This window comes from Rhinoraja longicauda, chromosome 5, assembly GCF_053455715.1.
Source record: "Rhinoraja longicauda isolate Sanriku21f chromosome 5, sRhiLon1.1, whole genome shotgun sequence".
NCBI lineage: Eukaryota > Metazoa > Chordata > Chondrichthyes > Rajiformes > Arhynchobatidae > Rhinoraja > Rhinoraja longicauda.
This window is the reverse complement of record NC_135957.1, coordinates 12,281,962-12,297,693: the sequence shown is the minus strand read 5'-3', so window position 1 is coordinate 12,297,693 and position 15,732 is coordinate 12,281,962. Positions and strand designations below refer to the sequence as shown.

At 44.8% G+C, this 15,732-nt stretch overlaps 1 protein-coding gene across 1 annotated transcript in view; it reads right to left on the bottom strand.

Annotated features, from left to right (window-relative positions):
- LOC144593406 (CUB and sushi domain-containing protein 1-like) overlaps positions 1–15,732 on the bottom strand; it is a 1,892,487-nt gene that overhangs the window by 428,074 nt on the left and 1,448,681 nt on the right. The gene's annotated exons all lie outside the window — the stretch shown is intronic.

The following is a 15,732-nucleotide window of genomic DNA, read 5'->3' as shown; positions in this document are numbered from 1 at the left end:
TGGCGTTTCTAGTCGAGACCCTTCTTCAGGCTGAGTCAGGGGAGGGAAACTAGAGGTGTGAAAAGGTAAGGAGCAGAGGTTTGCGTTTGCTGATCAGTGCAGACATGGTGGGCTGAAGGGTTTACTTCAATGTTTTACAATTCAATGACCTCACCAATGCTCTGTATTTTCTTCCAGCCACGATTATCTTTCCCGACAGCATGGCTTCCGAGAGCCTGCTGGTGTCGTGACCTTGGCCGCTGCCACCACATCTCCAGTGGAGGGATGCCAGCCCAATATGTGCCGGTGCTCCCAGAGCACAAGCTGTTGGTTCCCCTTGAGGAACCATCGACACAATCTGGCCCAGTCCAATGTTTTATGCAGACACACTCATTTAAGAAGGAGTGCACCAATTCTCAGCCTATTTCAAAATCTTCTTAAATAAAAGGACACAAAGTGCTGGAGTTGCTCAATGGGTCGGGCAGGACATGGACCTTTACGCTCGGGCCCTCTTTCCTGACCTACAGAGGTACTCCAGAACTTTTGCGTCTCTTCTTTGTAAACCACCACCTGTTCTTCCTTGCGTCCTCAAAAGCTAATCTGTGTTTTATTTAACACGTCATTTTTTCATCCATTTTCTGTTTTTTGGCCATCTTTCACGTTATCACAAATTCAATTGTGATATACTTCTCTCACAATCATTATTCTTTACACTTTGTCCTTTGGCATGACTCATTCCTAAAATTACGTGATCTCCTGGAAAGGAGACGAAAGGAGGGAGAGAGAAAACGGGAAATTATAGACCAGTTAGTCTGACATCAGTGGTGGGGAAGATGCTGGAGTCAATTATAAAAGACGAAATTGCGGAGCATTTGGATCGCAGTAACAGGATCGTTCCGAGTCTGCATGGATTTACGAAGTGGAAATCATGCTTGACTAATCTACTGGAATTTTTTGAGGATGTAACTAGGAAAATTGACAGGGGAGAGCCGGTGGATGTGGTGTAGTGACTAGTGGGGTACAGCAAGGCTCGGTGTTGGGACCGCAGCTATTTACAATATACATCAATGACTTGGATGAAGGGATTAAAAGTACCATTAGCAAATTTGCAGATGATACAAAGCTGGGTGCCAGTGTGAACTGTGAGGAAGATGCTATGAGGTTGCAGGGTGACTTGGACAGGTTGTGTGAGTGGGCGGATGCTTGGCAGATGCAGTTTAATGTGGATAAGTGTGAGGTTATCCACTTTGGTGGTAAGAATAGGAAGGCAGATTATTATCTGAAGGAAAAGGGGACGTACAACGTGATCTGGGTGTCCTAGTGTATCAGTGTATCAGTCACTGAAAGGAAGCATGCAGGTACAGCAGGCAGTGAAGAAAGCCAATGGAATGTTGGCCTTCATAACAAGAGGAGTTGAGTATAGGAGCAAAGAGGTCCTTCTGCAGTTGTACAGGGCCCTAGTGAGACCGCACCTGGAGTACTGTGTGCAGTTTTGGTCTCCAAATTTGAGGAAGGATATTCTTGCTATTGAGGGTGTGCGGCGTAGGTTTACTAGGTTAATTCCCGGAATGGCGGGACTGTCATATGTTGAAAGACTGGAGTGACTAGGCTTGTATACACTGAAATTTAGAAGGATGAGAGGGGATCTTATCGAAACGTATAAGATTATTAAGGGGTTGGACACGTTAGAGGCAGGAAACTGTTCCCAATGTTGGGGGAGTCCAGAACCAGGGGCCACAGTTTAAGAATAAGGAGTAAGCCATTTAGAACAGAGATGAGGAAAAACTTTTTCAGTCAGAGAGTTGTGAATCTGTGGAATTCTCTGCCTCAGAGGGCAGTGGAGGCCAATTCTCTGAATACATTCAAGAGAGAGCTAGATAGAGCTCTTAAGGATAGCGGAGTCAGGGGGGTATGGGGAGAAGGCAGGAACGGGGTACTGATTGAGAATGATCAGCCATGATCACATTGAATGGCGGTGCTGGCTCGAAGGCCGAATGGCCTACTCCTGCACCAAATACAATACAAAACCATTTTCATCAAGTTTTAGTTTTTATCTGAAAGATACAGCGTGGAAACAGGCTCTTTGGTCCACCGAATCCATGCCGACCAACACCGATTCTATCCTACATGCTAGGGGCAATTTACAGAAGCCAATTAACCAACAAACCTGCACATCTTTGGAATGTGGGAGGAAACTGGAGAACATTGTTTACCGTGGACTTGGTAGGCCATTAGCCGTGCCAACTATCTCACTCCCGAATACGGGACAAGGTGACGTCACCGCACTGCGCCCCACGTGACCTCACTCAGCCAGCTCCCGCTACACCAATGGCGGCCGCCTCGGGCCGGGAGGCGGGTTGCTATGCAACCTCCGTTCGGGGCTCCCAGAAATCACAACAAAATGCAGCAACAATCAGCGAGGTCTTAAAATCCCGGCATTTAAATGGACAGGGGTTTGGGCTAACTTGGTGTAAAATTTAACAGAAACGCCGCGGGAAGCTCAGCGAGTCAGAAAGGGAAACAGAGTTAATGTTTCGAGTTGGCGACTGATAGTCATTCCCAAATCGCTTTGAGGGGGACGGTGGAGCATTGTGACTCCTTGTGTGAAGGTCGGAAGGTGGTTTCTAAAGTACAAGTGGGGATCTCTGCAGAGACTGGGCAGGAAATCCATCTCGCCCTTGTTTACCGTGGACCAATGATTGCATTGAGGGCGAATGCGGCCAGCGCCTGTTCCATGTGTATGGTGGTGTTGGAGACATCAAGGGCAGCTCTCTCAGTGTTGGTGTTGGAGACATCAAGGGCAGCTCTCTCGTTGTTGGTGGTGTTGGAGACATCAAGGGCAGCTCTCTCAGTGTTAATAATACCGGCTGCATACCGTGTTCCCATTGGGGCGGCTAAGTGTAGATGGGCCATCTTAGTCGGCATGGGCAGGTTGGGCTGAAGGGCCTGTTTCCGTGCTGTATAACCCTATAGGCCTAAGGGCCTTTTTCTGCACCGTGTCTCTAAAGTGTAAAGTCTAGAGCGTGAAAGCAGAAGAACAATGAAGGCAGCCCTCCACTGGAGATGTGGTGGCAGCGGCCAATGTCACGACACCATCAGGCTCTCGGAAGCCATGCTGTCAGGAAAGATAAACGTGGCTGGAAGTAAATACAGAGTGGGGGGTGCAATGGGGAGGTCACTGTATTGTAAAACATTGAAGTAAACCCTTCAGCCCATCATGTCTGCACTGATCAGCAAACGCAAACCTCTGCTCCTTACCTTTTCACACCTCTAGTTTCCCTCCCCTGACTCAGCCTGAAGAAGGGTCTCGACTAGAAACGTCACATATTCCTTTTTTCCGGAGATGCTGCCTGACCCGTTGAGTGACTCCAGTCTATCTTCAGTGTAAACCAGCATCTGCAGTTCACTCCAACACATTTTGTCTCCTCCAGATTCACGGATAATTTCTTCCCAGCTGTTATCAGGCAACTGAACCATCCTATCACCAACTAGAGAGCGATCTTACATAGAAACATAGAAACATAGAAACATAGAAACATAGAAAATAGGTGCAGGAGTAGGCCATTCGGCCCTTCGAGCCTGCACCGCCATTCAATATGATCATGGCTGAAATCTTCACCTATCATCTTCCACAATGGAGACCTTCGGACAATCTTTAATCGGACTTTACAGGACTTTATCTACTCTGTACTCTTCTAATGAAGGCAGCCAGCTCTCTCTGAACCAATGAGTTACTCCAAAATGTCCAGGTGCTCCAAAGTTGACATGATTGCAGTGAATAAAAATGTGATTAAAATAGAACACAGAACACAAAGTCAAGCAGCAGGATTGTAATCACAGTACAATTCTTAGAATCTATTATTTCAAGTGCATCCTTCCAAATGAAGCAGCAGGCAATGTATTCAGCAATTAGAAAAGCTTCTGCCAGACTTGCATTTGTGAGAATCTCACCTATGACGCATTGGAGAGCTGCTGGCAGAAAATAGTGAATGCGTGGACAAGCCAGCTCGCAATCACCTGCACATTTTCAAGGTAATCGCAGCACAGCAGAAATGCCCATTAAACCCACTAACTCAATGGTAAAGACCAGAATCTTTCACCTTGGATGAGGCTCAAGGATGTATTAGAGTCATAGAGTCATACAGCGTGGAAACAGCCCCTTCAGCCCAACTTGCCCACACCGGCCAAAATGCTCCATCTTCAATGGGCCTGCGTTTGGCCCATATCCCTCTAAACCTGCCTAAACGTTTCTTAAACATTTCGATAGTACCTGCCTCCTCCAGCCGCTTGGTCCATACACCCACAACTCCTTTATGTCAAAAAGTTACCCCTCAGGTTCCTATTAAATCATTCCTCCCTTCACCTTAAACCTATGGTTCTTGATTACCCAACTCTGGACAAGAGACTCTATGTGCCTACCCGATCTAGTCCTCTCATAATTTTATATACCTCTATAAGATCACCTCTCGTCCTCCTGCGTTCCAAGAATAGAGTCCTAGCCTCTTCAACCTCTCCCTAAAGATCAGGCCCTCGACTCCTGGCATATTCCTCATAAATATTCCCTGCACCCTTTCCACCTTGACAACATGCATTCTGAATGTTTGCAAAATTATTTCTTCGATCTGAAAAGCAGGAGGGAGCAAATTCACCACTAATTATGTTATTTTTTTAATACAAACTGTAACTTGACCTGCATTTTTAAAAACTTTATTTTTGGAATAATAAATCTGAAGATGGAAGGTCCCATATGTACATTTTCTTGAAATTGCTATGCTAATGGCCAAAGTGATTGCTTCAAATCCAAATTTAACACAAAATCAATAAGACACAGAGGGGTTTCAATAAGGAAGTTGATATACAATTTTCTCCTCCGTGGTGCCCCTGTTGTTTGCACTCATTTCCATTTGTTTTACAGTCCAATATATCTCCTCAGGAAAGTTTGGCAGAAATTTCAGTTGGTAGGAAGTTGATATTACAACGTCATCGAGTCATACTGTATGGAAACAGGCCCTTCAGCACAACTTGCAGGCACCGACCAACATGCCCCATCTACACTAGTCCTACCCGCCTCTGTTTGGCCCATATATCCCTCTAAACCTAATATCCTGCCCAAATGTTAGACCATCTTTGGGATGAGTGGGATCAAAGAAATTCTGGCCCAACATATCAGAGAGGAAACTGATTATGTTGTTTTTTTAATGATTGTAGCTTTTTGGTTTAGTTTGGTTTAGTTTATTGGCACGTGTACCTAGGCTTTTGTTGCATGCTAACCAGTCAGCGGAAAGACAATACATGATTACAATCGAGCCGTGCACAGTGTATAAGGGAATAATACTTAGTGCAAGATAAAGCCAGCAAAGTCTGATCAAAGATTTTCAGTGGGTCTCCAATGAGGTAGATAGTAGTTCAGGACTACTCTCTAGTTGTGCATTTTCACACTTCCATACCTTTTGCCCGATGGGAGAGGGCAGAAGAGGGAGTGGTCAGGGTCATCCTTGATTATGCTGCTGGCCTTGCCGAGGCAGCGTGTGGAGTAAATGGTGTCAATGGAAGGGAGGTTGGTTTGGGTGATGGTCTGGACTGCATCTACAATTCTCTGCTATTTCTTGCGGGGCTTGGATGGAGCTGTTCCCAAACTAAGCTGTGATGCATCCCCATAAAATGCTTTCTACGGCGCATCTGCAGAAGTTGGTGAAAGTTGTTGGGGACAACACTCCAAGGACGTGCAGGTTTGTAGGTGAATTGCCCCCAGTGTGTAGGATGCAAAAATGGGATAATCTAAAACTAGTGTACGGGTGATTGACGGTCGTGGACTCGGTGGGCTGAAGGGCCTGTTTCCATGCCATATCTCCAAACTAAAGATCTAAACTAAAAACATAATGAACCCATGATGAAGATGACTATGTTGACATATATCCCTGGTGAAAAGAGAAAACATATGCCAACAATATCCAGTCGAGTTACAAAGGGAACCTCATTAAGCAGCAGGCATTGGAAAAACCCTCAGAAGTTGGGATACATTTTAAACCAATGAAGAGCTGTTCTGCTGATTTAGTTGTTTAATTTGGAGAAGGAATGTCAAAGTGAAGAGCTCGTAGTTCATTTGGGAGACATCCAATTACAGGCCAGTGATTAACTCAAGAACAATTTGCACTATATTTAAACTTCTTTCAGGTCACCAGTTCAGCAAGCTATCCAGATGTAAATATCCCTGCAGAGAGTATTGTTGATATAGTGTATGTGCTGTGAGATAATTGTAAACGCAAGCAACATCTTCACTGAAATGTATGCAACAAAAAAAAACTTGCACTGTACGTATGTACATGTGATAATAAAGAACCATTGGCCATCTGTTTGCACTGGAATAGTAAATCTGGTCAAATCGTACTTGACCTTGGGGTGGAGGAGATGGAGTGCTGGTGAGAAAGCAAGAAGGAAATGTATTCCCCAAATGTTCTACTTACGAACATTGACGAGCTCAATAATCAAAGAAAATGCACGAAACACTGGACTAACTCAGCAGGTCAGGCAGCATGCCTGGAGAACATGGACAGATGATGTCTCGGGTCAGGACCCTTCCTCAGACTGCTCCAATGCAAAATCTCTTCAAAGTATGCCTAGTTTGAAGAAGTTCTCCGCTTCTCTCCGACAATCCGAAGAAGGTTCCTGACCTGAGATGTCACCTGTCCATGTTCTCCAAACCTTAGAGATTCAGTGCAGAAACAGGCCTTTCGGCCCACCGAGCCCATGCCGACCAGTGGTCATTAATATAAGAAAATAACTGCAGATGCTGGTACAAATCGAAGGTATTTATTCACAAAATGCTGGAGTAACTCAGCAGGTCAGGCAGCATCTCAGGAGAGAAGGAATGGGTGACGTTTCGGGTCGAGACCCTTCTTCAGACTGTTGTCAGGGGGGCGGGACAAAGGAAGGATATAGGTGGAGACAGGAAGATAGAGGGAGATCTGGGAAGGAGGAGGGGAAGACAGGGACAGAGGAACTTTTGGTCGTAGAGTAGGAGGGCAGGTAGTACATTAGTGTGATCCTGCACACTCGGGACAGATTACAATTCTACCAATGCCAATTAACGTACAAACCAGCACTACTTTGAAGTGTGGGAAGAATCCGGAACTCCCGGAGAAATCCTACCTGGTCACAGGGAGAACGTACTAATATCGAGCTTGGGTCTCTGGCGCTGTAAGGCAGCATCTCTACCATTGTGCCACTGCACCTCCCTCCAGGAATGTTGCCCGAACCAATGAGTTACTCCAACATTCCGTGCCTTTCCTCGGTGCCTTTCCTCAGTTCCTTGTCTCCACTCAAAATTTGAAGTGTTGACAATTGAGCAAATGGAAAACGTCGATGAATGTGAACACAAGAATTAGGAAATGCCCTATCCAGGCTGGAGATGGGAGTATTTTTAAGGAAGAAATGGGGGTGTGCACGGAAAACATTGATAAGATCCTTACCAGGGACCTTACCACCCTCACCATATCTGCACAGGACATTCTCTAAGTGTGGTCTCACCAATATATGGAAACAGTACAGTTGTAACATTACATCCCAACTCTCATACTCTTATAGATAGATACAAAAAAGCTGGAGCAACTCTGCAAGTCAGGCAGCATCTCCAGAGAAAAGGAATAGATGATGTTTCGGGTCGAGACCCTTCTTCAGACTGAGAGTCAGGGGAGAGGGTAATGAGCGATATGAAAAGGTACGTAGAACAAATGAATGAGAGATAAGCAAAAGAACAAATCAAAGCCAACAACAATGATCAAGGAAAAGTGGAGACCACAATGGTCCATTGGTAACTGTGGAGAAGTGGAAAATGAGTGATGCAACCAGTGAAACTCAGCAGGACGACAGTGAAACTAGTAGGATGACTATGGGGGGGGGGGGGGGGGGGGGGGGGGAGGGAGGGACGGAGAGAGCGGAGATGCAAGGGTTATTTGTAGTTAGAGAAATCAATTTTCGTATTGCTGGGTTGTAAGTTGCCCAAGCGAAATATGAGGTGTTCATACTCTTATGTTCTGATCGATGAAAGCAAGCGTTCCAATGCCTTCTTAGACAATAGACAATATACAATAGACAATAGGTGCAGGAGGAGGCCTTTCAGCCCTTCGAGCCAGCACCGCCATTCAATGTGATCATGGCTGATCATTCTCAATCAGTACGCCGTTCCTGCCTTCTCCCCATACCCCCTGATTCTTATACGCTATCCTTAAGAGCTCTATCTAGCTCTCTCTTGAATGCATTCAGAGAATTGGCCTCCACTGCCTTCTGAGGCAGAGAATTCCACAGATTCACAACTCTCTGACTGAAAAAGTTTTTCCTCATCTCAGTTCTAAATGGCCTACCCTTATTCTTAAACTGTGGCCCCTTGTTCAGGACTCCCCCAACATTGGGAACGTTTCCTGCCTCTAACGTGTCCAACCCCTTAATAATCTTGTACGTTTCGATAAGATCTCCTCTCATCCTTCTAAATTCCAGTGTATTCTTCATCACCTTGTCCACCTAGTTACTTGTACCGTTTGGTCTCTCGATCTCCAGAGTGCTCTCTAGGGCCCTGCCGTTTACTTTGTAAGTCCTGCCCTGGCTGAACTTCCAAAAAGCACCACCTCACATTTGTCTGATTTAACTCCCATCTGCCATTCCTTGGCCCATTTTCCTAGATGATGAAGAAGTCAATGGGTGGACAGGAGCCACTCGATAATGACCCAGTTCCACTCACACCAAAAGCCAAAATTCACAGGAGGATGGCCCGCCAATAACAGAAGCCAAAGATTAGTACAAATCCAGCAAATAAATAGCGAGCCAAATGAAATATTGCAACTAATTCTACAAATTACAAGGAGCAGTGTAGCAGCATGACAAGCTGTTAATTCCAGAACTTTTGGAGCCTTCAATTGACAGCAATTCTAATTTTCGTGAAATGCTCCTTCCTTTTTTATCCCCAAAATATTCTTTATTTTATTTTAGTTTAATTTTGAGATACAGTGCAGAAACAGGCCCTTCGGCCCACCGGGGCCGTGCCGACCAACAATCCCCGCACACTAACACTATCCTACACCCACTAGGGACACTTTTTACATTTACCAAGCCAATTAACCTACAAACCTGTACATCTTTGGTCTGAAGGGTTCCGACCTAAAACATCACCTGTCCTTTTTCTCCAGAGAAGCTGCCTGACCCAGAGTTACTTTTGCATTTTGTGTCTATCTGCAGTTTCTTCCTACGAGTTTGGTTCGGTTTGGTTTGGTTCAGTTTAGTTTAGTGGCACAGCGTGGAAACAGGCACTTTGGCCCACCGAGTCGAGCATTATCCTGTACTCTCGGGACAATTTTAAATTGTACTGAAGCCAATGAACCTTCAAACCTGTATGCCTTTGGAACGTGGGAGGAATCCAGAGCACACAGAGAAAACCCACGTGGTCATGGTGAGAATGGACAAACTCCGTACAGACAGCACCCATGGTTAGGAACGAACCCAGGTGTCTGGCGCTGTGAGGCAGCAACTCTACACCACTGTGCTGCCCATTGTGAACCAGTTACATGGGTCCCAGATCTTCAACATCAAGTAGCAGTAGTATGCTTAACAAAGTCAGGTCTGTCCCTCCTGAACCTTTGAATTGTGCATCCCTCATTACATACTCCTGCATCTTGGAATGTGCCAGTTGTAAGCATTTGCTTGTTGATATCTCCTTGCATTGGAAGGCCAACATGTTTCGGGCAGACCAAAGTACGTGTTCAATGAATTGATGATTTTGCAGCAGCAGTCAGTGTTTGTCTCTGTGTGTCTCCTGGGAACAATTACAGTGTAACACCAGACTTGACAAGGACAGATTCCACTATGAAAAGCTGCAGGATTGTGTTGTTCCTTTGCATTTCATAAATGCAGGAAACATTTTGAGTTGGTTTTGATCATTTGTCAGACCAAATGGTGGAATGGCCATTGAGAGGGCGGCACGGCGGCGCATATCTAGAGTTGCTGCCTTACAGTGCCAGAGATGCCAGTTCGATCCTGACTATGCTTGCTGTCTGTACGAGTTTGTCCATTCTTCCTGTGACTGTGCCGGTTTCAATAGACAATAGACAATAGACAATTGGTGCAGGAGGAGGCCATTCAGCCCTTTGAGCCAGCACCGCCATTCAATGTGATCATGGCTAATCATTCTAAATCAGTACCCCGTTCCTGCCTTCTCCCCATACCCCCTGACTCCACCATCCTTAAGAACTCTATCTAGCTCTCTCTTGAAAGCATCCAGAGAATTGGCCTCCACTGCCTTCTGAGGCAGAGAATTCCACAGATTTACAACTCCCTGAGTGAAAAGGTTTTTCCTCATCTCAGTTCTAAATGGCTTACCCCTTATTCTTAAACTGTGGCTCCTGGTTCTGGACTCCCCCAACATTGGGAACATGTTTCCAGCCTCTAACATGTCCAAAATCCATTAACAATCTTATATGGTTCAATTAGATCCTTCTAAATTCCAGCGTATACAAGCCTAGTCGCTCCAGTCTTTCAACATACGACAGTCCTGCCATTCCGGGAATTAACCTAGTGAACGTACGCTGCACACCCTCAATAGCAAGAATATCCATCCTCAAATTTGCAGACTAAAACTGCACACAATACTCCCGGTGCCTCCAGTTTCCTCTCGCACTCCAAAGACGTGCAGGTTTGTGAGTTAATTTAGCTTTGGTAAAAATTGTAAATAGTCCCTAGTGTGTGGGATAGTGTACAGGGATCACTGTTCGGAACAGACTCGATGGGCCAAAGGGCCTGTTTCAACGCCGGATCTCTAAACTAAACTAAACTAATGTCTTAAGAATAACATAATCAAGTTTTTGTATTTATTTCTAATAATAAATAATTTTCTCAAGCTTTTACTCAACCTCATTTGTACTTCACACTGCATGTCAGATAAATCTTGAACCACTGCAATAGGATTGCACTATGGAATATTTTTGGTCAAAAGGAAATTTTATTTTTAAAGCTATTTCATAATACAGTCCACTATGGTAATCTAAGTGCAACCGAATTAATGTCTCTTAAAATGAGTCTAATCATAAAATTATGAATTTTAATGAGCTTGTCTGGTTCACTACCTGTGGGTAACCTGATTGTGAATAAATGAAAATTCCATTGAAACTACACAAAACTATATGTAAGTTGTGTCAGTTCAGATTAATCAGATTTGAAGCCTAAAACCAACCTTAAATTTATATGTTCCCTTCGGAAGTCTTCAAACCAGCATAATTAGCAAAAACATCAAAATTAGGTATGTAAACAATGTTGGGTGGAATCATCTCTTTGGGCAATGGCTTTTGAAATCAGTATTAAAAAAATTGCAGAAATCAATTTTGAGAGGCATATAAATTATGCTTAAACATTTTTACAATCTCATCTGCCAGTGCTTCAGGTCTGTATATTTGAAGCTTAAATCTTGTTGAAGGTAGAAACTAGTTAGACTTGCGACAGAAGAGTCTACAGAATCAGTTAAGTTTAGTTTAGTTGATAAATACAGCAAGGAAACTGGCCCTTTGGCCCATCGAGTCCATGCATCGAGTCCATGCATCAATCACCCATTCACACTAGTTCAATGTTCTCAAACTTTCCCACTCCCCACACACTAGAGGCAGTTTACAGAAGCCAATTGGAGACCCTCGGACTATCTTGGATTGGTCATTACTGGACTTTATCTTGCACTAAATGTTATTCACGTTATTGCCTTTTGTCATGTATCGTTACACTGCGGATGTCTCGATTGTAATCATGTATTGTCTTTCCGCTGACTGGTTAGCACGCAACACAAGCTTTTCACTGTACCTCAGTACACGTGACAATAAACTAAAATAACTAAACTAAAATTAACCAACAAACGTGCATGTCCTTGGGATGTGGGAGGAAACCGGAGCAGCCGGAGGAGACCCACATGGACACAGAGAGAACATGCAAAGTCTGCACAGACAGCACCCAAGGTCAGGATCGAACCCAGGTCTCTGGCGCTGCAAGGGAGCAGTTCTACCAGCAGAGCCACTGTACCGCTGTGAAAAAGGACAGGAGGTCTTCATAAGAGACTGCAGAGGTAGAAATCTAGAGCAATTTTGGGAAGGATCCACACCCAAAACGTTGTCTGCCATCACCGAAGAATGGACCCATCCTGAAACATTGTTTGTCCATTTGCCTACACAAATGCTGCCTGACCCATTGAGTTACTCCAGCATTTATTTCATTGCAACAGGAACCTCAAGAGAATAAAGAATGTTTTATTGTCACATGTTCCAGATAGAACAATAACATTCTGACTTGCAGCAGCACAACAGTATATGTAAACAAAGTACACTGTAAACAATGCAAACATATCCCTGGGACTTAAGTTTATTTCCTATGATCCAGATTCTGCTGGCACATACCTACATAGGTATCATTGCACCGATCATTCTGGGGGCAACCTGATCATTAAAGCTAGCCTTCCTTATGTAATTACCACAGAAAAGCTTTGACAACACATTAAGACAAGCCACAGGTTCAGCTGGCTGTCCTGACTGTTAAATATATTGAATGTCTGGCAATATTGAAGGTTGAGCCATTGAGTCATACAGAGTGAAAACAGTCCCTTCGCACCAACTTGCCCACACCGGCCAACATGTCCCATCCACATTAGTCCCATGCTTGACCCATATCCATCTAAACCTGGCCTATCCATGTACCTGTCTAAATGTCTCTCAAATGGTATGAGAGTATTTGCCTCAACGACCTCCTCCAGCTTCTCCTTCCATATACCAACCACACTTCACGTTCCTATACATCTTTCATTATCCACCTTAAACATCTGGTTCTCAATTCCACTACTCAAGGCAAAAGTCTCTGTGCATTTACCCAATCTATTCCTCTCATATCTTGTACACCTCTGTAGGTTCACCCCTCATTCTCCTGCGCTCCAAGGAATAAAGTGCTCAACCTCTCCCTAGACCTTAGTGTCTTGAGTCCCAGCAAAATCCTTGTAAATATTCTCTGCACCCTTGACATCTGACCTATAATATGGTGCCCAAAACTGGAAACAATACTCGAAATGCGGCCTCATCAATGTGTTATACAACTGCAACATGACCTCCCAACTTCTATACTCAATACTCTGACTGATGAAGGACAATGTGCTAAATGACTTTTTGACCACACTATCTACATGTCATACCACTTTCAAGGAACTATACACCTGCATTCCTTGACCCTCTGCTCTACTAAATTCCTCAGAGCCCTGTCACTCACTGTGTCGGTCCTGCCCTTGTTAGACTTCCCAAAATACAACACCTCGCATTTATCTGTATTCAATTCCATCAACCATTGGGGGTGTCAGGGGTTGTGGGAAGAAGGCAGGAGAATGGGGTTGAGGGGGGAAGATAGATCAGCCATGATTGGATGGGCTGAATGGTCTAATTCTACTCCTATAAATTATGGACATTCCTCAGCCCACCTGCCCAACCGATCAAGATCATGCTGCAATTTGTCACAACCATCTTCACTATCTACAATACCACCCACTTTTGTGTCATCTGCAAACTTGGAATAAAGGGCTCCACCATAATATTCACACATTCAAAAATGATTAACAACTAGCCACAACAGACTGTATCCCAGTGACTATTGGGAGTAAGAGGGTTTCAGCCAGTATACTGTTGTTTGAGTACCCTTCAATAGTGCAGTAACTGCTTGCAAGCATACAATGTGCATCTGCTGCCTTATCTACAGTGTATTCCAAATATGATTTTGCCTTTATTTAATATTTCCAGCATCTGTGCTTTAAAACAAAATTCCAAGCAAAATGTGTAAAGCTGTATTTAATCTAACAGGAACTGGTTCCATTAATACCCCCTGTTGGATACTTTAGTCCCACAGCTTCCACAGTGCTCTACATGTAACTTTGCTCACAAATCTGTCCATTTTTCTGCCAGCTGGGAGGAGTCGTACAAATCTGCCATCTGGAATTTAGCAGAAGCCCTCAAAGACAATGGATTTTGGCCATGGAACTGGTGTGCTACAATGTTGAGAACTGTATTCTGCAGGCTGTATCTTCCCCCTTGTTCAAGCTATTGCGCTTGACTTTGACTTGATTGCATTGATGTATAATCAGATCTCTTTGGTTAGCATGCAAAACATGGTAAAAGTGCTGGAGTAACTCAGCAGGTCAGGCGGCATCTCAGGACAAAAAGGAAAAGTGACGTTTCGGGTTGGGACTCTGGAGATGCTGCCTGACACGCTGAGTTACTCCAGCACTTCATGTCTATCTTTGTTGGCGACCAGCATCTGCAGTTCTTTGTCCCTACTCTAATTTCCATGCCATATCTTTTCATGGCAGTGACTGTGCCTATCACTTCAGTGGCATTACAGGGAGAGGCAAAGCCGTTTAGCACACATTAATTATCCCCCAGTCACGCTCTGACTATAACAGCATTGTGAATAATGAGATATTGGAATGCCTGAGGCGCTGCAAAAATCCAAGTAACAAACTGAAATTCTCAACGTGCTCTTCCTACATCATTTTCATTGAATGGCTTCAGATACCGCACCAAATTGTTTGTACAAAATCACTTTTGTCATATTTAACACCTATACTGAATGATTGAGCAAAATTTAGAGTTTTAGAGTATAACTAGACCAAGTGGACACGTTGGGCCCAAACCTCTCCTGCATTGGTACAGCACCCTCTCCTCCCCTCTCCCTCCCCCTACCCCTCCCCTTCCCTTCCCCTCCCACCCCTCCCCTCTCCCCTCCTCCCCCCCTCCCCTCTCTCCCCCTCCCTCCCTCCTCCCTCTCCCACCACCCCCCTCACCTCCCCCTCCACCTCCCCCCTCTCCCCCTCCCGTCCCTCCCTCCTCCTCTGCCCCTCCCCATCCCTCCAGCCCCCTCCCCTCCCCCTTCCCCTCCTCTTCCCCCACCACCCCCCTCAACCCCCCTTATCCTTCCTCCTCCCCCCCTCTGTCCCTCCCTTCACCCCCCCTCCCTCCAACCCTAAGAGATAGATTAAAACTTTAAAATGTGAATAACTTAAAAAATATAACACCGATTACAATGAAACTTCTTCCATTAGCACCAAAGGGATGATAGTGAGTAAGGTGGGCCTAAAATTGTCATGCTATCATGTACCGTTTTGGCTGTAGTTCAGAAACAAACAAACAAATGAGAGTTTTAGTATGTAGATGATGATACAGCATTGAAACAGGCCATTCAGTCCACGCCTACCATCGATCACCCATACACTAGTTCTATGTTGGACCACCTTCTCCACCCCTTACACATCAGGAGCAATTTACAGAAGTCAATTAACTGACAAACCTGCACATCTATGGAGTGTGGAGGAAACCGGAACACCCGGAGATAGCGCACACGGTCACAGAGAGAATGAATAAAACTCCATATAGTCGGCATCGAATCCAGGTCTCTGACACTGTTGGGCAAAAGCTGACAGGAATTCACCACCTTCAGTGCTCACTTTGCTGTCAAATGTCACACAAGGTGGGACATGTCTGGAATGACCAATTGCCGGAGATAATTTCAGCTCCCTTTATCATCTCCCTTTATCTAATTCAACATTAAATGAATAATTAGACGTTGGGAGTCCATCTTAAGCTTCAACATCAGCCACAGATGGAGAGGCGGGAAAGCAAGTTCTGAAACCGTAATACCCAGGAAAAAACCCACGCAGTCACAGGGAGAACGTGCAAACTCCATACAGACCCGTAGTCAGGATCA